Source organism: Phascolarctos cinereus, unplaced genomic scaffold (genome assembly GCF_003287225.1).
Source record: "Phascolarctos cinereus isolate Bilbo 61053 unplaced genomic scaffold, phaCin_HiC Scaffold_3;HRSCAF=262, whole genome shotgun sequence".
Taxonomy (NCBI): domain Eukaryota; kingdom Metazoa; phylum Chordata; class Mammalia; order Diprotodontia; family Phascolarctidae; genus Phascolarctos; species Phascolarctos cinereus.
This window is the reverse complement of record NW_027555736.1, coordinates 117,721,662-117,744,819: the sequence shown is the minus strand read 5'-3', so window position 1 is coordinate 117,744,819 and position 23,158 is coordinate 117,721,662.

Below are 23,158 nucleotides of genomic sequence, written 5' to 3'. Positions count from 1 at the left end.
TGGGGCCCTATTGCCAGGAAAGATGACCATTCACGTTATAGAAAGCTTGGAAGGATACTACACTTTATTTACCCCCACCATATTATCCCACAAAGAGTATTCCTTAGACAGATTTGCGGTTCATAGCGGCTGGTAAATCTTAATGTGGGAGTGTACTCTTCGCTCCCCTACCAAACAGAGGTGTGTCTCCACCTTCCTCCTTTCCACAGACTCTCGAAGAGACACTGCTTCCCTAAATTATTCATATTTCCCTACATGCATATACTCTGTGCTTTTTCTTCTTTGCATCCTATGAAGGAAGTGACATGGTGTATTTGTCCTTGGTATAATTTGTTGTATGATCTTAGAAAAACATGGGAAGACTTGCACGAAATAATAAACAGAGAAATGAGCAGAACCAAGAGAACATTGTGGACACTAAAAGCAATGTTGTTTTAAGAATGACTTTGAGTGACGTCAGTTTGACTATTATAAATACCCAAATTAACTACAAAGGGCACATGAAGAAAGATGATATTCGTATCTAGAGAAAGAACTGATAAATAGAAGTACATATAGAATAATTTTACAACTGTGTGTGTGAGTGTATACATGCATGTGTGTGTGTTATGTGTGTGTGTGTGTGTGTGTGTATGTATCTGTGTCTAATGGTAGCCATCTCTAGGGTGGGGAGGGAAGAGAAGAAAAAAACAGATTAAAAAAAGAAATTTGTTATGTATACATTTTATATACTTTATTTTATATGTAAATGGAATAGCAAATTGTATGTAATAGATTTTCAGTTTGTTTCATTAGCACTTATTATTATTTTTTTTATTATACCATGGTATGGAAATACTTGTTTTATCCCATAAACTAAAAAAAAATTTAAATTAATTTGCTGTATGACCTTGGGCATGCCGTCATCTCCTTTTCTGAGGTTTTTATTTGTAAAATGATGGCTGGAATAGATAATCTCCCTAATGTCCCTTCTAGCTCTATATCCTATCCAGACTCTATGAAAAGAGTTAGCATGACAGTGTGGAAAAGTCTCAATTGTCGCTCCATTAAGTAGACTAATGTGCTAAATATCCCTCTTCTAGGGTTTGGTAGGCTGCCATAACTCCTTATGAAGAGAGTGGAAAGTATTTAATTCAATTTAGCAAACATTTATTAAACACCCACTATAGGCAGCATCTGGGTAGCTAGGCACACAGTGGATAGAGTGCCAGTCCTGGAGTCAGAAAGACTCATCTTTCTGAGTTCAAATCTGGCCTCAGACACTTGCTAGCTTTGTGACCCTGGGCAAGTCACTTAATCCTGTTTGCCTCAGTTTCCTCATCTGGAAATGAGCTGGAGAAGGAAGTGGCAAACCACTCCAGGGTCTTTGTCAAGAAACCCCCAAAATGGGGTCACAAAGAGTTAGACATGACTGAAAATGACTAAATGACAACAACAACAACGATGGAAGCATAAATACATTCAGTGATGAAAAATGCCATAGTTTCTTCAATGTGAATGCTAGCTAGTGGGAGTGAAGGGAAACATGTATATAAATGTAACTCTCCTCTGTACCTATGATGCGTGCACATATAGATCAGGCCTGATTGGGGAAGCTGACTCCCAAAAGTGTATACAGTGTGAATGTGAATGGTCTCTCTTCGACTCATTGCTGCCACCAGGAGTTGTTCCAGGAATATCTAATATACTCAGGGTATAGCTCAGGTCTACTGTTCCCCCTACATCTCCAGCTCTTTTATAAGTGCTCAAGGTAGCAAATGCAAATTGGACATGGTACAGCCTTTTTTTAACTCAGAGAAAACACAGAAGATATAGAGTACGCACAAGAACTCAGTTAAAGGATGGTTGGTTGCTTGTTGTCCTTCATTCTCAATGAGGACCAAAATGACATCACTATGTTGGGGTCAAAGTACAGTGTGTTTGCCTGTGCCTGATCAGACCAGTACAAGTTTGAAAGTCTCTGCCACAGCTTGGGCACAAAGAGTGTATGTAAACGTTTGGAGTGGAGATGTCTCTAAATTTGTGCATCTCACATTTCTTTTGAGCTACTGCAATCGTGCTTTGCTCATAGAGCATAAGTCTTCTTTGTTTTGGGCATGCAATGCTGGATGGTCCTATGCCAATGTCTCTTGTGTCTCACAATTGATTCCAAAGTTCTTCAGAGAGACCTTGAGAGTGTCATTGTATTGCTTCTTCTGACCTCTATATGAGAGCTTGCCTTGTGTGCAAATATACAAAGCACTCAAATACCTCATCAGCTTCCTCTAGAGAGGCATCGAGTTTGGGATTACTGGGCAAACCTTTGACAATCTAGTGAACACTTCTTTCCTACAAAGTCCTATGTAGTCCCAAAAAGACTCATAGCAGCCCTCTTTGGTTTGTCCTTTCTCAAAAAGGAGATATTCGGAGGTGGCAGTGGGGGCAGGGGAAGAGGAAGGGGACTGGTAAACCTGAATCATCTTCCCATCAGAGTTGTACTGTCTGATTAACTCACTGATTTTGCTTTCCAAGTATGCTATGCAGAACTATGGTGAAGATCCCCTTTCCCAAAAAGCATGCTGCATCTGAAAATCCTCTTCTTCCTCTAGAAGGTCCAATTGCTGAAATATCAAGTTCAGTAGTGCCCACAATCTTTGGTCAGAAGGCTAGAGTTCAAGAAAATGCTGCATAATCGATTCTAAATCCTCCCTCTACATAGAATTTGGGGTTTAAAAACGCTGTCAGTGAACTTTACTCTGAACCAAATGTACACTCACTTGATCACACGTGCCATGGCCTTTTGGTGGAAAATAATCAGTGCCCCTGCTGTTTCAGAAGTCTGTAAAACGAAGGTGACTATTAGAACAAAAAAAAAAAATTAGAAACAAGAAAAATACAAAAAAGCAGCACTGATTAGCAAATTGATGATCATTTAGACAGGGAAGAGCTTCTTTTCTTTTACTACTCATTTAAAAAGAGTTTGTTAGGAAATATAATTATATAAACAATTTTCTAAGCTCACCCACTTATGAGAATAACTTACTCTCCTTAAGAGTCCAATTTACATATGAATAATTTATAATCTAATTATATGAATATTTGTTAGGTTTTTCGGGTCCATTTTTTACTAAATTACTTTCTTAGCTTTTATCCATTTAAATGATGACAAAGAAAGTCCCCATATATACCAAAATATTTATAGTAGCACTTTTTGTGCAAAGAATTGTAAACAAAGTAGAGGCTCACTCATTGGAGATGGCTAAACAAACAGGAGAACACAAATGTAATGGAGTATCGCCATGCTGAAAGAAATGATGAGTGTGATGAAAACAGAGAAGTATGGAAAGATCTACATGAGCTGATGCAGAATGAAGTAAGCAGATCTAAGAAAACTATATGACAATAGTTAGCTATTATTATTACTACTTAGTTAAAAGAAAAGAAAGCAGACCAAGAGATTTTAAATTATTTCTATTCAACAATTTGACATTCGGTTATGTCAGCGGTGTGCTGGTGACAGCTCGATCTGGCTCATATGAGCCAATGGCTCACTTTTCAGTGTGAGTGTTTACATTTTGGAAAGGGACAACAGCTATAAATCATGGCTTGATTTATTGTTTTATTGAATGCCTAGACTTTAAAAAGGTAGTGGAGAAATGTTAGTGATGGAAATTAAATTTAAAAGTGTGTCATGCATACACCCCCACCCCCACCCCACCACAGAGCTGGTTGTTAAACATTTATCAGCATAGCCCTAGGTATGCTTCTTTAGCATAAAAGACAAATTTATTTTGTGTTAATGGCAGTTCAGTGACACTTCTGGCTGGCTAGCCTAATTTTATCATAGATTATTTTATTGATTTTCCTGGAAGATGTGTTGAAAATCTCATCACATTTTATTTTATTTATAGGTTTCCCCCAGCATCTGTGAGAGTCAGTCATTTCTGACAACGTGTTTATAATTTCAGTTAGGTAATGACTTCTCTTCCAAATCAATCTGCTTATTGAACACCTCCTAGGCACAAGACACTATGAGAGATTCACAGAAACATATGACATAATTCTTGTTCCCAAGGAGATAGGGAGACGAAACATCTAGAGGTGGAAAGTTAACAATGCTGCAGCCACCCTAGTCCAGGCTCCCATCATCTCTAGCTTGGACTACTTTGGTAACCTCCTAATACTTTCCCTGTCTCTATTCTCTCCCTTTTCCAATCCAACTTATGTATAAATGCCAAATTGATATTCTTAAAGCTCAGATGTGATTATATTCCTCCCCTTCTTCATCAAGAGGCTCCAATGACATAATCTTATTTCTAGGATAAAATCCAAGCATCTGGTTTTTAAGGCTCTTCATAATCTGACTTCAGCACATCTCACCAAGCTTATTGAACATATTTTCTTTCTTGTACTCTTACTATTTCCTTATACAACAGGCCATCTCTCATCTCTATGATTGCACAGACTACATTTCATGACTAGAATGTTCTCTCTCCTCACCTGTCTCACAGAATTCCTAGCTTCCTTCAAAGCTCACTTCTAGTGCAGCCTCTTATAAAATATATCCTTAGGCTCCCCCCTCAGCAGTTGGTAGTGTGCTGCCTCCTAGAATTCTATCTGTCTGTCTGTCTGTCTGTCTGTCTGTCTGTCTATCTGTCTGTCTGTCTGTCTGTCTGTCTGTCTGTCTGTCTGTCTGTCTCTCTCTCTCTCTCTCTCTCTCTCTCTCTCTCTCTCTCTCTCTCTCATCTCTTTGTCTGTATCTGGGGCAGCTGGGTATTGCAGTGGATGAAGCTCCAGGTCTGGAGTCAGAAACACCTGAATTCAAATTTGACCTCAGATACTTACTAGCTGTGTAACCCTGGGCAAGTCACTTAATCCTGATTGCCTCAGTTTCCTCATCTGTAAAATGATTCAGAGAAGGAAATGGCAAACCACTCCAGCATCTTTGCCAAGAAAATCCCAGATGAGATCATGAAGAGTCAGACATGACTGAAACAACTGAACAATAACAAAATGTCTATTTCCTGGGCAACTTCCCCAATTCTCACCAGTACCGGTAGGTTGGGTTACCAGAGGGTAGCTAACTACTTCCCCCTTCAGGGGTTTAGAGGGACCCCATGAGGGGATGGTGTTTCTAGTGCTGTTGCTCATGAACCCTCACTCAGTGTATTCCCCCAATACCATTCAACAAGTTGACAGCAAATAGCTTTAATGCAAGAGATATTTACTGAGAAGATATGGCAAGAGCAGTAATTATAAAACCTCCCTTCCCCCAAACTGGGAACACATTATCCTCCTGCGCACACAAGGTTCCTGCGGAGAATGGGCACAAATGTAGAGAAACCATATGACCAAAGGGTAATTTGATAGCTCACGCTTACCAGAAGTCCTCTTTTCCTTTCCTGAATCCTCATGAAGGGATCCCTTTAGGGGTTGTAGATCTCTGCTGGGCTCTGAGGGTTGGTACCTTGTGGAATCCTGAAGCTGATTTTCCTCAGCTTGTCTAGTTTTTCTTCAACTCAAGATGTAGATGCTACTGCTATTTACTACTGTATTGGGGATACTGCCACTGGTTCTAGGAAAACACCAAGGCCAGTGGGAATTTGGGATATTTTGACTTTTCAAGGTTCACAAGGTTATAACCTGGCCAATAAAAGGAGAGGGAGAAACAAACTCAACTCTCCCACCAAGGGCAATTTCTTCAGCTAACAGTCAGACTAGCTTGCTGTTTTAATTATAGTCCTACAGGGTATGACTTATTTCTCTTTAATCAATCACAAATTATTTTCTGTGTTGTATCATATGCTTTCCTTCAATGAGCAAAAAATTTCACTCCTCTCAAAGAAGGAAAAAGCTAGACAGAAAGTATTTATTAAGGGCTTACTATGTATAAGACACTGTGCTGAGGATCTGTTTACACCTTTGTTGATTGGCTAATGCAATAGAGATATCTAAGGCTTCTGTGTTTCCATTAATTGGACCTGGGATTGAAATTCTTTATCTATTCCCTCCCTCCCTCCCTCCCTCCCCCTCCCTCTCTCTCTCTCTCTCTCTCTCTCTCTCTCTCTGTCTCTCTCTCTCTCTCTCTCTCTGTCTCTCTCTCTCTCTCTCTCTCTCTCTCTGTCTCTCTCTGTCTCTCTCTCTCTCTCTCTCTCTCTCTCTCTCTCTCTCTCTCTCTGTCTCTCTCTCTCTCTGTCTCTCTCTGTCTCTCTCTCTCTCTTCATACACATATTTTGTATTTGCTTCTTTGTATATTGTTTCTCCCTGTATAGAATGGAACAGAATGGAAGTTCCTCATGTTTTTTTTGTTGTTGTTATTGTTTTTTTGGTTGTGCAATGGGGTTAAGTGACTTGCCCAAGGTCACACAACTAGTAAGTGTTATGTCTGAGGCCTGATTTGAACTCAGGTCCTCCTGAATCCAGGGCTGGTGCTCTATCCACTGAGCCACCTAGCTGCCCCTGGAAATTCCTTGTGGACAGGGACAGTCCCATTTTTGTTACTTTTTTTTTATTCCCAGCATCTTCCTGGCATATAGTAGATAAACACGTGTTGATTGAAGACTTAAATAACATTTTAACACAATGTAAGAAATGTCACAAGGCAGCACATGATATATTTGACAGTTGAGTGACACATGTGTGCTATAGGACCATACAATTTAGAATTGGAAAAGACCTTAGACAGTATCTGGTCCAATCCCTTAACTTTGCATATGGGGAAATGGTTGCCCAGAGAGCTGATGTGATTTCCTCAGGTCCTCTGACTACGGATCTAGGGCTTATTTCCCAATACTATTCTTTCTCCATTCCTTTTAGATTCCAGGTCCCTGATGTTCTAGGGTCCTTAGATATCCTTAGTCTGGCCCCTGGTCCCAGCCCCATGGCTGACACCTGGAAAAACTGGACTGGGTATTTGGAATGCCATCTCCCTTGTACAATGGGCTATGGTAATAGGCTATGGTACATTTAAACATTCTATAAGAAACTGGGCTTTTCCTGGAAAGATAGGTTCTTCCCATCCTCTTCACTACCACAATTATTTAGGTCAAGAGCAAAATTTTTCCCATCCCTTAACACTTTCTAAGAAGTCTGAGTTCACACCTCATTAAGTTCCAATTTCATTCCCACTTATTTTCCTGGCTTAGAGTGATGACATAAGCCTGCAGCCAAAAGCATAGCCTAGACTAGAGTTCTCAAAAAGAGTTCAGAGTATTCCAGGTCCAGTCAAACCGTCCTTTTGTTGTTTGTCATACAGGACACTCCAGTTGCTAACTCTATTTCTTTGCACAGTCTGTCCCCTTTGCCTAGAATATACTCCCTTATTACTCCCACCTGTTATCATTAAAAATAAGTAAGTTGGGAGAGTCAGATGAATTTTTTTTTGTTGAGATGATTTTGGTTTACAAAATTTAGAGTTTTGGTTGACTCAGGGACATCTATTTGGAAGTGTCCTGTAGGTGGTTTTAAATATGGAACTGGAACCTAGAGAAGGGGTCAGGCTTGCCTTTTGTGCATTTGAGAGGTAATTTGTGGGTGAGACTATGATTGGGTAGATGAATTATGATTTTTTGAGGTCTTTGAGCACATGTTTGTATTATTTCTCCCTCAATTTTCCCTTGGTAGAAGTAATGGTAACTACAATAAAATATATTGAGAAGTACATGGATGAATCACCACATGGTGACCATGTCATCAGACTGCTTTCTGATTAGCTTCAGATGAGACTGGGTTTGTTAGAATGAACCAAATCAAGAAAACATTCTTGACTAGGATCATGAAGGCAACATAAGATATGGCAGTGTAGTGGGAATAAGTTTGTTGCCTTGACATAACTGACTCCATTTTGTATTAAGCCACCATTTTGTGAAGAAATGTTTTGATGTTTGGTAAACAACTTGTTTTCCAATATCAAGTTAAACATATGTGTGGTTTGTTTCAGGAAACAACACATGTGTGTCAATTAATGACTGATAAATATGTGGGGCCTCCAATAGAATAGACAACCAATGGGAAAATTTGGTAAACAACCTTGTCATCAGCTTATGTTATTGAGTATCAGTCAAATTAATTGGCAGACAAATTAGCCACCAAACCAGTCACCAGCCACCAAACAGAATTTGGGTATAACTGACTAGCACCTATAGTAAGAACTATAAGAAACACACTGGAAGTTCTAGCCTTTAAACTTATCCCCAGCCCTCCAAGGCTGTGTGAGTGTTTTTTTTAGCTTATTTGTGCATTTTATTTTTCTCTTTATTTATGACTCAGCAGAAAGAAAAAAGCTCTGATTTCTGGTAATCTTTTTAAACAGCATGATCTATTCATTTATAGCATGTCAGAATAAATTAAAAAAAACCATTGTCCAAAAAGAATATAAAATTATTCTTGGGTCTTGACTAAGAATGGCTCCTGTGTTTCCAGTATTTGTGGCTTAAGCAATGGCATCTTGAGGACATCTGACTGAATAGCAGAGACTCAACTTGTCAGGTAGCCACCGCAGAGGGAGACCCAGCCTCTGGACTGGGTAAAGAGGGAACTTTGTTGAGTATTGATACCAGACACAATTACTAGAAACCCTAGGAAATTAGGTTGGTGGTTTGTTCTTAGTGGATTTGATGTTTGTATTCTAATAGATAATATAAACTACTCTTTGCATGTTCTCAATTAATAAAGTTTGATTGCTAACATTGAAAAGTATGTCTAATTAGTGTTTCCCTTGTACTAATTAGCTGTTTGAACTATGCCTTACAGGCATCTAGCTCCCAGTCAAGAAAAGATCAGTAATAGACTGGATTTGGGGAACTTGAATTAAAGATTAGATTATAAAGCTCAGATGACACCCAGTCTAGGGGTGGTTAGGTTTATCTTATACCTATAATGCCTATAACTTCTAATTACTTTATCCCTTGGCATTATTTAGGAGGATAACAAAGAGGGAATGGTATCCCAAAAATCTAGAGAGAAGAGAGTATTAAGGAGGAGAGACTGATCAATAGTGTCAAAGGCTGCATAGAGGTCAAGGAGAATAAAGATTGCAAAAAAGCTATTGGATTTGGCAGCTAAGAGACCATTGGTAACTTTGAAGAGAGGAGCTTTGGTGTAATGATAAGGTTGGATGCCCGATTGTAAAGGGTTAAGAAGAGAGTGAGACGAGAGAAAGCAGAAGCACTAATTATAGATGGCCAGAAATCCTTCACTTCTCTATGGGAAGGTGGGTAGCATGTTTTCATGTTTACAAGCCTCTGTAATCCTGGTTGGTTATTGCACTGATAAGAGTTCGGTGCAAGTGAATTCCTTCACATTTATATATCATAACTTGTTCATCCATTCCACAGTTTATGAGACCCACTAAGATTTCCATTTTTTTTCTACCTCAAAAAAATATATAAATATTTTTGTATGTCTTTGGAGTTTCTTTTACTTAGGACTAATGGCTCCTTAAATCTACCCTCTCACTAATTCCTTCTCTACCCTTCTTCTTTTTCCCTACTGAGTGAAATGTATTTCTGTACTCAGCTTTGTGTGTGTGTATTCTTCTTTTGAACAGTTCAGACAAAAATGAAGTTCAAGTGTCAGCTGAAGATCTTCCCATCCTTCCTCTTCCCACCCTTCCTCTTTGCTTGTATAGATGTCTACTAGTACATCTTGATTATATGAGATTATTTACCCTAACCTCTCTTTCCTTCTTCCTTGACCCCCTCTACCACTTCCACCATGTATTTCTCATTCTCTCCCTTTCCATTTTTCTTTATTGATCGTCAAGACATTACAGAACCACTCATAGGCCTTGTCTAATTGGACTCCCTCTATGAACCCTGATGGTAATAGAGTTGAGAGGGTGCATACGTATCATCTCCCCATATTTGAATATAAGCAGTTTTTCCTTGTTTACTTCTTTATCCTTGTTCATTCATATTTAACTTTTTATGTTTCTCTTTACTCCTATGTTTGAACTTCAAAGTATCTCTGCAGCTTTGATCTATTCATCAGAAATTCTTGGAAGTCCTCTATTTCATTAACAATCCATCTCCAGCCCCCTCTCCCCCACCCCCTTATCATTGTACTGTGTTTTGCTGAGAAAGTTATTCTTGGTTGTAAACTCATATGTTTTGCATTCTGGAATATCATATTTCAAGTTCTATGTTTTTTTTTATAGTGGTATCTACTAAATTTTGTGTGATTTTGACTGTCGCTTCTTGATTCCTGAATTCTTTCTTTCTGACTCCTTGTAGTATTTTTTCTTTGACCTTTAAGCTCTAGATTTTGGCTATGATGTTCCTGGGAGTCTTCATCTGGGATTTCTTTCAGGAGGTGACCTGTGGATTCTTCTGTTTCTACTTTGCCTTTTGGTTTTAAGAGATACAGCCAGTTTTTAAAAACAGATTTATTGAAATATAATGTCTAGTCTCTTTTTGAGAGCATGATGTTTATATACAGTACAATTATTCTTAAACTTTTTTCTCCTTTCTTTTATTTTGCAGTAAGACGCCTTACCTTTTCTCCTTTTTTCAGACTTCTGACTTTGTGTTAGTGTTTCTTGTTGCCTCATGGAGTCTTGGCTTTGGTCCATTCTAATTTATAGGGAGTTTTTTCCTTGAGCAAGATTTTATATTTGTTGTGCTGAACTGCTCATTTCCTTTGTTCTTCTGTAGTTCTAGTTTCTTTTCCATTTCCACCCTCATGTTATCATTTCATTTATCAAAAACAATTCGAACTCCCTTTTTCTTCTAAGAATTACAATTGAATTTGTGCTAAGCTGTGTTTTTCTCTGAGTCACTGCTTGTGGATGTTTTGGAGTGATTCTCTTCTTCTGCATTTGTGTCTTGAGCATCCATGCCATCATAATTTTTTTGCCCATTCATCCAGCCTACGTCCTAACTTCTGACTTGATGTTAGGGCTGGGCCCTGCCATACTTCTGGGGGGAAGGTCTAGGATGGTCTTATAGGTGTTTTTTGGATTATTGAGTGCTGTATTATTCCAGGAACTCAGGAGAATCCTGCTAGGGATCTGCCAGCTTTCAATGCTCTCAAAGTGGTCTGAGCTAGGGCCTTCCTTGCAAGTTCCTGACTTGGGTTTGGTTTTGTGCAAGTCTGCTCTTGTACTCAATATCTGTCAGCTAATTGGAAAGCTCTGTTGGTTCAGAATGGCAGAATTGTAGTTTCCCGTTTTGTCTGAGATTCCTGTCTAAGTTATTCTTCTGCAGGCTCAGCTAGATATTAGAAGTCAGACTCTGCTCTGTACCTGGAGGGTGAGTTACACAACTGCTGCTGTTGGCTTCTGAACTTCCTTCTTTCTCTAAACATAGCCCAAAGCTGCCATAGGTCCACCCTGGATCTGTGACCTGGAACTAGGTGATGGGCAACAAATCTTCTAATTTTCACTGTGGCACAGTATGGGTCTTGTGGTGCCTTGGTATGGGTTTGAGACCTCCTCTTGCTCTAGTACACAGCCTATTTCTGGATGCTAGCATGGTTGGCACAGAGTACTCTTTTTTTTTTTGGTAGGCAATGTGGTCAAGTGACTTACCCAGAGTCACACAACTAGTAAGTATCAAGTGTCCGAGGTCGGCTTTGAACTCGGGTCTTCCTGATTCCAGGACCGGTACTCTATCCACTGCACTACCTAGCTGCCCCAAAAGTGTTCTCTTGACTAGACTCCATCCCCATTGTCTGCAAACTTCCATAACTGTCTCTCTATGACAAACTTTGTTGTTCAATCATTTTCAGTCATATTTGACTCTTCGTGATGCCATTTGGGGTTTTCTTGGCAAGATAATGGAGTGGTTTGCCATTTCCTTCTCCAGCTCATTTTATAGATGAGAAAACTGAGGCAAACAGGGTTAAGTGACTTGACCAGGGTCACATAGCTAGTAAGTGCCTGGGGCCAGATTTGAACTCATGAAGATTAGTCTTCTTGACACCAGGTTCGGTGCTCTAACCACTGTGCCACCTAGCTGCCTCTATGACAAAATAGACTGGATAGATGACTCATTGTGACTTTTTCTGGTTTCCCCAAAGGATTCTATCTGGTACATTTTCTAGATCTGTTTGGAGGAGTTTGTGGAGGAAAGCTCACCACATTGTTTGCTACTACTCTGTCATCATGGCATTTCTGGATAGAATTATAGGTTTAGAGTTAGAAGGTACTTTAAGAATCATCTACTCCCACTAATTTTACAGAGGAAGAAATTGAGATTCAGGGAGCTTAAGTGGCATGTCCAATACTTAGAATAGTGCTGAGCATATGGAAGACACTAAATAAATGTTTATTGATTGTAAGTAGTAGAATCGAGATCTGAACCTGTGTTCTCTGGATCCAAATTCAGCATTCTCTCCACTAGGCAGTCTGAATGTTGTGCTGGTTTCATGAAATATTGAAAGATGAAGAGTAAAGTTTTCAGTAGGGCAGCCAGATGGTGCACTGGGTAGAGCACTAGGCCTGAATTCAGGAAGACTTGCTTTCCTGAGTTCAAATCTGGCTTCAGATAATAGTTGTGTGACCCTGGGCAAGTCACTTAACCCTGTTTGCCTCAGTTTCCTCATCTTAAAATGATCACTCCTGTATCTTTGCTAAGAAAACCCCAAATGAGATCACAAAGAGTTGAAGATAGCTGAAAATTTTCAGTACATGACATAGATTCTCTTTGGGATATTTAATGGGAGAATAGAAACAAGAACATGCTGGATATGAAGGTATAAATTAATGGAATCTGTACCTGTGAGGTAGGTCACTGTATTCATAGGAGCATTATTGTTTAGTAATATCTGACCCTTGTGCACACACACACAGACACACACACACACAGACACACAGAAACACAGACACACACACAGACACACACACACACACACACACATATACAAAAAGGAACCATGGGGCCAGTTTTTCTGGCACAAAGATCCCTTCGGCCAGTATAGAGGCAATACAATGTGGATCCATCACAACCTAAGGTAGTTTATTCAAAGTTTCATTCAGCAGCTTGGCGGCCAAGGGATGAAGAAAATGAACTTTTTTGCAAGGTGGGGCAGGGAGGATGAATTGTTGGGGACCAAAGATTATTGGGGTGAGAGTCAGATCTTATTTTGAAAGGATGACTCCTCTCATTGTTCATCACAACTTTGAGTTTCATGAGCCTTGCCCAATGCTGAAAACTCTTACCTCTGCTTCTGTAGGTGCAAGAATGAAGTGCTCTTCTCACTTTTGTCAGGATCCACATAATAGAATTCCTATCATTTGAGGGTCGCAAAGGAATTTTCTTCCTAGCAACTGATGCTACTAGTATTTAAAAGCTGTGTGAAGAGGATGAACATGGTGAGGGGTTTAATTATTATGTGCTATTAATAGAGCACCGAAAATGGATTCTGTACTTGGTAAGTCCATTTGAATAGCATTTCTGCAGCTTTTATAAAATTATAGTGGAAGGCATTGTTCACCATGTTACTTAATATCTTTTATACAAGGACCCACACAGTGAATTCCCGCTTGTGCTTAATTCCAGGAAAACATTTGTCTCTGCAGACAAATGGGTCTGCTTTTTGTTGTCAGACAATGAAAACCATGTATCATAATGTGCTTCTCTTTTTGTCTTAGCTCCCAGGTAGTTAAGAGCCAAATCAGAGTCCAGCTAGTATCATCAATAAACCTCAGGCATCTGGTTCCATGTTCTCTGGCTTCTCCCTTTAAATGGTTCCCTGTGACATTTTCATTATCCTTAATTATCTTATTTTGTATTATGTTTTAATGGGAAGCCATCTCACATCCTTTTGGAAAGTGGTGGGGTTGTAACTCATAAACAAATAGAGAAATAGATAAGATACAAAACTCTTACCATGCCTGCCCCAAATCTATTTTTGGACACTAGCCTTATACTTGTAGTTGGTCACTGTGACTTATGTTTGCAATTAAAGGATGACAGTTGAACATCAGAAGAAGTATGTGCTACTCTGTGCTTTTAGACAGGGGGAGGGTATTGAGGAGCCCATCGGTCTGTAAGATTAAGTATAGGATCAGATTATTCCAGAAAATAATTTGCTGTTTTCCAGGGAATCTGCGTAACAGCTACAACAAGGGCAGGACAACCAAGTCCTTTCTTCGGTGAACTAAAAATTTCATGCTATTGCCAATACTTAAAGACCTTCAGAATCTGTGGAAACAACGAAGTTTAGCACCCAGTTAGCATGATCGTTCATTAATTCATGAAGTTACCAGATGGCATGTTTCAGATGAATCTTCTCCAGCCCAGACCTTTTGGGCTATACATGTCCCCCACTGGCAGCCACCTTTGCTGCACTTCACCATCTGAGGGTGAATTTCGTGCTACTTGCCCCAGGAACACTTTGTGCTACGTGTCCCGGGAGCAAAAATTTATAGTTACGGCTTTTCAAGGGGTTAACTAGTACATTGTATACTTTTCCTACAAAAAAGGAAAGGAGTGACTATAAACTACTGCCTTTGGCAAAATGTCCTGGCACCATGGAAATTTATCCAGCTTGTTTTATGGAAGTGGTCTGTCCTTATTGCTGGTGGTAGAAGATTTGAATGAGAGAGGTTAAAATAATAATAACTCTAATAATGATAACAACTCATATTTATGTCAGGCTTGCAAATGCTTTACATTTACTGTCTTAAGTCTGAAACAGCCCTGTGAAGAAGGTGCTAACACTCCCATTTAAAAGTCAAGGGAACTGAAGTTCAGAGAGATTCTATGGTTTGACCAGGACCACACAACTAGTTTATGTCTAAGGCCAGAATCAAACATTGTTCTTCCTGACTCTAAGTTCAATAGTTTATCTATTAGGTTAAGGGCCAGCGAGACCAATGAAGCCATGTCATGCATAGTGGCAATACTTTCTGGGTTTGAGTTTCATTTGTATACCTAACTGGCTGTGTGCCTTGGATAGGTCATTTAGAATCTTTCTGCCTCAGTTTCCTTATCTGTGTAGTCTCTGGGGCATCCGTTCTCAAACAAGACCCTCCAGAACAGATACCTTGAGTTGAGATGCTCTGTGGGTCAACACTCATCAGAGCCATAAGGCATGGAGAAATAGTCTTTTCCCTCTCTACTTACCCTTTCCTTCCTCCATTTCCCCATAAAAATTTATTTCAAGGTTGAAAATTTAAAGGGCCTGGGACAAGTGATTGCGTTTCTCTAAGGAAGAAGGCCAGGCAAGCTTGTAGCGATGTGAGGACTTGTGGTAGAACAGGAGAGGAGCCTTGTGATGGATTTGAGGGGGAGCTATGGCCAGGTGCAACCCAGAGATGGGATAGTGAAAGGGGAGGTAAGAATAGGCTCTTGTGAGTTCCTTAAGCAAAGGCAAAGGCCTGTGAAAACGACATCCAAGTTTTGGCCAGGCCTAGGGGTGGAGAGGTAGGGTAACCTCTGCCCCAAGAAGCATGTCACCTCTGTGACTTACTGATGGTCACACAGCTAGTAAGTGTGTGATACAGTGTTAGAACCCAGGTATATCTGGCTGGTACCCTGTGCTGGGCTTTCTCCCCATTGATGACTGGTGACATAAATTTGAAAATAGAAATAGGAGAGGATGGAGAACAATGTATTAGGGAATATAGTTCTGAATTAAGACAGGAAAGAGAGCAAAAGCAACACAAAATATCACCAACAGGATGAAGTTAATGATTACTACTAAAAAAGGTAATAGAAAGATACCAATAACTACCAAACACATATTTATTTTTCTAACATGTACAAAATCTTTATGAGGACAATCTAAGCATGCATTGATGGTATACTTGATGAAAATAGGAGATGTGAGTTGGCAGGCTTTTGCAAACACTTTTCTATAGCAGGCAATAGCTTTACAGTGATCCAATTAAATGAGAGGTGTGAAGAATATAAGATCCTACTGTACACATGGTTTATTTCAAAATACTGCTTTAAAGGAACTTCCAGCAAGGTATCACCCACTTATATGTTAAAATAAGCTGCTAGGTAGGTAGGTGATACAGCAGCTAAAGCCCTGGACCTGGAATTAAGAAGACCTGAAATCAAATCTGACCTCAGATACTTATTGTGTGAACCTGGGCAAATCACTTAACCTTTGTCTGCCTTAGTTTCCCCATTTGTAAAATGGGGGTAATAGTATCACCTACTTCTTAGGATGGTCCTGAGGGTAAGGCGACATATTTCTGAAGTGCTTTATACATTGTGAAATGTTCTATAAATGCTATCATTATTAAAACCACACAAAATGTCTTAACAGATACAACTGCAATCAATCAATCAATCAATCAATCAACATTTATTAAGCGCCTACTCTGTGCCAGGCACTGCACTAAGCACTGAGTATACAAAAAGAGGCAAAAGACAGTGATAGCTTCTGGGACAGCAAGTGATGGTATGTTCAAATGTGATAGCTTGGTTAAATGTTCCTGTGATTATCAATGGCAAGGGAGACACGAGGAAGTGGATGCTTGCCAGAGAATGATGTCCTGTACAGGGCTCTAAGGGAAAGAGGGATTCCCTGTCAGTGGTGAAAGACTTCTTGGGAAACAGGCCGTCTTAGGGAGGTAGTGGTTTTCCTTTTTCAGAAACTTTGAGGCAGTGGATGACCACTTATTTGTTGTGTTTCTAGAGGGGATTCTCTCCCACAATTTCTTTTTCAGAAAAGAGTTGAGCTAGATGTCCTTGGTCCCTTCTTATTGAGATTACATGATTATTTGAACCAGGGGGAGCTAATCTCTTCTCTTAATTCTCCTTCCTGACTTTGTTGGAGAGATTTCCCCTTCCCATTCATTTTCTGTTTACTTGTAGTAGAGAAATGGCTCCTGGATCACTGGTCTTGCCAACGTCATCTTCCTACCATCTGTCACAAACACCCTCTTCTTTCCTCTGATACTGCCGACGCCCATTTGTTGTTTGGTCATTTCAATGACTGCATTTTGGGGTTTTCTTGGCAAAGATACTGGACTGGTTTGCCACTTGATTCTCCAACTTATTTTATAGATGAGGAAACTGAAGTAAACAGGGTTGAGTAATTTGCCTAGGGTCACACAGTCTGAGGCTGTATTTAAACTCATGAAGATAAGTCTTCCTGATTCCATGCCTGGTGCTCTATCCACTGTATCACCTAGTTGCCTTAACACCCCTGAGGCAGCCCCTTCTTTTCTCCCATTGGGTTATTGCGATATTCTATTGGTTGATCCCTCTGCCTCAAATCTCTCTATATACCATCCTTCTCCATTTAGCTTTTGAAATGATCTTCCAAAGGCATAGGTATGACCATGTTCTCCATGGCCAACACACTTTATCACTTACAGGATCAAATACAAAATTGTCTGTTTAATATGCAACTTGGTCCCTTATTACCTTTCCAGTCTTCTTATAGTTTACTTCCCTCCCCTCCACTTTCCCTTACTCTACCCATATACTCTTCAATTCTCAGTGACACTGGCCTTCTTTCTATTTCTTGAACAAGACATTTCATCTCCTGACTCTAGGCATTTTCACTGGTTTTATTTCAGTCCTGGAATACTCTCCCTCCTCAACTTTACCTTCTGGCTTCCAAGGCATCCTTTAAGTCCCAGCTAAAATCTCATCTTCTACAAGAAGCTCTTCCCGATTCCCCTAATGCCTTACTTCGACTGATTATGTCCAATTTATTTTGTATCTATTTTTATTGTACATAGTTGTTTATATATTGTCTCCCCCATTAGAATGTTAGCTCCTTGAGAGTAGAGGCTGTCTTTTGCTTTTTGTAACGCCAATGCTTAGATATTGCCTGCCACATGGTGCTTAATAAGTACATTTTGAGCTGTGTGACCCTGGGCAAATCACTTAACCCCAACTGCCTAAAAACAAATCAAAAAACAAACCAAAAAAACCCCCCCAAATAATTACATATTGACTGACCAGCTGAAGGATGCTTCTAAGGGATAGGCCCAGAATTGGGAGTTTAGGTTGAGAAGCAAATAGAAGGTATATAGAAGGACAGAATAAAGGGAATTATATCATCTTGGTGAGTCAAGGAAAAAATCCTCATACAGAAGAAGGGATGCATTTGATAATTTTAACAAAGGTACTGGTGTTGAGAAATCTCTACCAGAGTTGCCTTTTTTTAATTATCTAGAAAAGGATAGACTTTAACTCAGTTTCCTCATATAAAAAATGAATTAGACTCAATGATCTCTAAGGTCCCTTCTAGTTAAAAAAAACTTCACAATGTTCTATGATTTTAATTCTACATAATGCAACTTTCTCTATACTCTTTTGAATATAGTATGGGATAGTAGAAAGAGAACTGAGTTTAGAACAAGAAGAGTTGAGTTCAAATTCAGCCTCTGATATTTTCTACTGGTGTGACTGTTGGCAAGCCACAGTAATGTCTTTGGTCCTTAGTTTTGTCATCTATAAAATGAGGTCTAGATGAACTTTAAGTTCCCTTCGAACTTTGAAACTTTTCCTTTAAGGCTTAGCTTAAGCACCACCTTCTACATAAAGCCTTTCCTCATCCTCACAACAGTCAGTGCCCTCCCTCTTTAACCATCCTGTATTATTTATATTCACTTTTTTAAAGATTGATACTACAGATATATGCAATATATACACTTTATTCCCCTTCCCCTTATCATTTGAGAATGCGAGTTCCTTGAGAGTAAGAATTATTTCATTTTTTGTATTTGCATCTCTAGCATCTAGCACATAGTAGAGGCTTAATAGTGTAGCTAGGAGGTGCAGTGGATAGAGCACTGGCCCTGGAGTCAGGAAGACCTGAGTTGAAATCCAGCTGCAGCACGTACTAGCTGTGTGACCCTGAACAAGTCACTTAACCCTGATTGCCTCAGTTTCCTCACCTGTAAAATGATCTGAAGAATGAAATGGCAAATCCCTCCAGTATCTTTGCCAAGAAAACCCCAAATGGGGGCACAAAGAGTGAGACACAGATGAAATGACTGAACAACACACAACAGATACTTAATAAGTGTTTGTTGATTGACTTCTATTGGGTATCCTGAGACTTCTCGTGCCTGCAGCGAAATGAGTTTGCTGCACTCTGGCCGTGGTGTGAGCTGTTGGCAGTTTTGGTGGTTAGAAGGGAAACTAAGAAAATACTGAGGCCAAAGTTTGCTATGGTAGCCCAGGAATGACTTGCCCCAAGTCCTTAGGTGATAGTTACAAGGGGTGACAGCGATAATTGGCAGCCTGAGCCTGATATTTTGTTACAGAAACATTCTAGTCCTTCCTGAAAATGGTGAGGTAAGACTATATTACATCTCCATCTTGCACATGGAGATAGATAGGAAAGCAAAATTGGGGTGAGGAGTGGGGGGGGGAAATCATGTGACTTAGCTACAGTGGCACAGAAAGCCAGGGCTTTAACTAAAATAGAAATCAATAGCTTCTGAATCCCACACCCCTGCTCTTTAATTGGCAGATTTTTGAGGTGACTAGCTAATGCTCTGTCTTACTGTGTAATACTTTTTTCTCCTTCAGAGTAAAATGTCAAGTATGTATCTTAAAAATGGGATTGAATTTTAAGGGATGATATTAATAAGGATACACATTTGCAAACTCACATTAGAAATTTCTTTGTTTCCATCCTCAACCTGCAATCCTCATATTTGACAGGCGACATGCAAATGAGATGGGTGCCAGCACTCATTATATCAAAACAAATTTCCTCACTCCCCCCCCCCAAAAAAAGGCAGCTGTTGGTCACTGGGGCAGCCAGTCAGGTACCACTGGTGACAGGGCAATGAGAACCACACATTTGAGAACCATTTGCTGTTTCCTAATTCCTGACAGTGATTTCTTTACTCGACAGAGATGTCTTTTCATGCTCGGCTTTGCCTTTGTGTTCCTGACAGGTACATTCAGATGGCCCGTCTGAGTCAGTCTCCAGTTCCTGAGGTGCACCTGCAGCTGGATTCAGCTACCATAGCAACAAGATGGGGAAATAGCATGAGGAGCTCACAGCCTAATTTGACAACCTCCTCTTCCATCTCCTTCTGGCGTCACCACATTTCATGAGATGTTTGTACATGTGTCTGTCCAGTGTAGTTAAGAGAAAAGACATTCAAGTGGATAAGTATGTACAAAACATTGCCAGGAAGCATTGCTCCCCCCCTCAAAACAATAACAACAACATTAACAATTTTTGTCTCTCTAGTCAGCTATTAATAGCTATTGAACACACATACACATGCACACACAAATACAAATGTACACTCTTGATGGAGTAATTTGGAGTTATTTTAGGAGCTAAAGATGAAAGCACAGAAACAGTCAGTATAATGTTGAGAAAAACACCCAGGTCTTACAGGGTTCTAGTCTGCCCCTTATAGCAATTAAGTGTGTGAATCTGGGCAAGGCATTTAGCCTCTCAGGACCTCAGTTTCCTCATCTATAAAAGAAGCATATTGGCTTAGGTAATCCCTAAGATTCCTAACATTCTATGATTCCATATACATTTATTGAATCTCTACAAGTTCTCAGGGCAATATGGTGGGTACTTATGATGGAACCCAAAGGAGGAGGGGATGGGAAGTCAGTTCCTGAGAAGGTTAAATTCTAGTTTGGAAGATAGTTATCTTCTGGCTGTTGTGCCATTTTGTGACATTAGATGAAGGTTCAATCTTTTTAATTTTATCCATTCAGAGACGAACTTGGAGTCTGAAAGATGTTGCTTTGAATCATGCCTCTGATGAGTACTAGTATTTGACCTTAGTACTTCTTAGCCTAATTTTTTCCCCCATCTGTTAAATGGGGACAATAATGTCTATAGTACCTACGTCACAGGACAGTAGTGAAATTCTAATTCGATAATGTATGTAAATCATCAATAAGCATTTATTAGGTACCTACTATATGGCAGGCACTGATCTAAGGAGTGATGAGAAAAGGAAAGGCAAAAGACAGTTCCTACTCTCAAGGCAGTCACAGTCTAATGGGGGAGACAGCAGACAAAGAATTATGTACTAACAAGATAGATACAGAATAAATTGGAGATAATCAATAGAGGATAAGCACTAGCATTAATGGGGATCTGGGACGGCTTCCTGTAGAAGGTGGGATCGCAGCTGGGACATGACAGGATTGCTCTCCCTTCTTGTCTCAGGCTCCTTCCTCCCTTCCCGAGCTCCTGTCATGTCCCAGCTATTGGTTCTAGCCTAATAGAAATATACCGCAAATTCAAATAGTGTGACTGCTTCACAAAACTTTTTATTCTCAGTAATTGGGACCTGGTTGTAACATACATTAGAAATGGCAAGCAATGTACTATATGTAGGCTGAAAGGAAAATTAGAATTTAATGAAAGGGGTCCTCAAATTGTGGCATCTGGCTTTTCCAAGTGTTTTTTCCTTCACAGAGCTGTTTGAATGGGTTACGATGAGCGGAGCATTAAGGTCTTATACATGCAACAGGGACATGCACCTTTATGATTGTCTCCTGATTGCTAGATTTGTGCTACTTCTTCTCTTTGGTTTTTCTAGTGCTTTCTTGAGACTTGTCAAAGTCTCAGGTTAATTTATATGGACTAGGACTATTTACCAGAGTGGGGATAGTAAGAGTTAGATGAAAGGTGAATGGAAAGGGCTATGTATGTATTTGCTCCAGTCCCTCAAAGACTCATTATAAAGCACTGCTTATTTAGGAGCATACTGATTGCTTCCTGAGTTGGGGGTGGGTGGAGGAGGGGTGGAAAGGTGGATGGAATTTAGTTGTCCTAACTCATCTAGGAGTGAGGGCTGAGGACTCTAAGCTGAGACAGGTGATTCAGTTCTTAATGACTGCCTGATTGTGCTGGCCAGGCAGAGTGCTGTACCTTACTAAAACGAAAGAGCAAGACAACAACAACAACAACGGTAGTATTTATATAGTGATTTAAGATTTGCAATGCATTTTACAAATATGATTTCATTTTATCCTCACAACAACTCTGGGAGGTTGGTGCTATAATTATCATTTCTGTTTTTATGGATGAAGAAGATGGGGTAGACAGAAGTTAAGTGACTTAGCATGAGGCTGGGTTTCTACTTAGGACTACAGAGAGAGTGTTGGGGGGGAAGAAGGAGACAGAGAGAGAGAGAGAGAGACAGAGAGAGAGAGAGAGACAGAGAGACAGAGAGAATGAACATGGGTAGGTAGCAGCAGTGACATCATAGCATTATAAATTTAGAGCCTTTCAGCTCTAAATTTATAATGCTATGATGTCACTGCTGCTGCTTATGTCTCATCTAGTCCAATCCCCTTATTTTTACAAATTAGAAAATGAGAAAACAGGCTCAGAGAGGTTTGGTGATTTGCTCAGGGACACAAAGCGTCAGAGGCTGGTTTTTAAGCCAGGGCTTCCTGAGTCTGAAACCAGAGCTTTAGCCACTCTATTGCCTCAGTAAAGCAGGAAGAGATGGAATGCTATCAGTGCAGGGGGAATTCCATACCCAGGGAGGGTAGAATTAGGGGATAAGGATACACAGAAAAGCTATGTGGATCAGGAAAATTGGAATGAAACTTCCTTATATGGAGATCCATATGGACTGTACAAGTCCAGAGGAAGGGATTCAACTTTCTAGTAACTGCAAGTTCTTTCCTTTCTTGGGCAAGGCATGGGGTTGGAGTGTTTCAAACTCAGGGTTACACTATAACTCTGGAGCAATGGTATAAGTCTCTGAGTCTCGGGGAGGTTGGTCCATTAGAGTTTTCTTAACTATCAATGGGCAAAGATATGAATCCTTTCTCTATTCCTTGTTATATGCAACACACTTTTAAAAAAATTCTTTTCTTGTAGGGCTGAGTATTCTTATGGGAGAGCTGGAAATAAGCCAAGTTCAGATATTCCCAGAGCCTGAGTCCTGGGTGGGGCCAAATATGAACCATTCAGATTATTATTGGAAGAAAGACCTCAACATTTAAACTAGTCCATCTATCAGAAGAGAGGATTCTAGGAGCCTAATTAATAAATAAGCCCCTTGTAAATGACCACTGACATAGGTCCATAGCCCAGAACCAGAGGTTTAGTGGCATTTAAGAGTGACTGGAGTCAGCTTAGAGTAATTTTACCAAAAATATCAACATTGTCAGAGGCTAACCAGATCCATTAAAAGTGTTGAGGAAGGAGAAATTGGGATATTCCATGGGCTGCTCTTTGTTTTGTCTGTGTCATAGCTAAGCAAACCATGCCATATTTAACCCAACTCATATGTTCAATTCAAAAGGAGGGC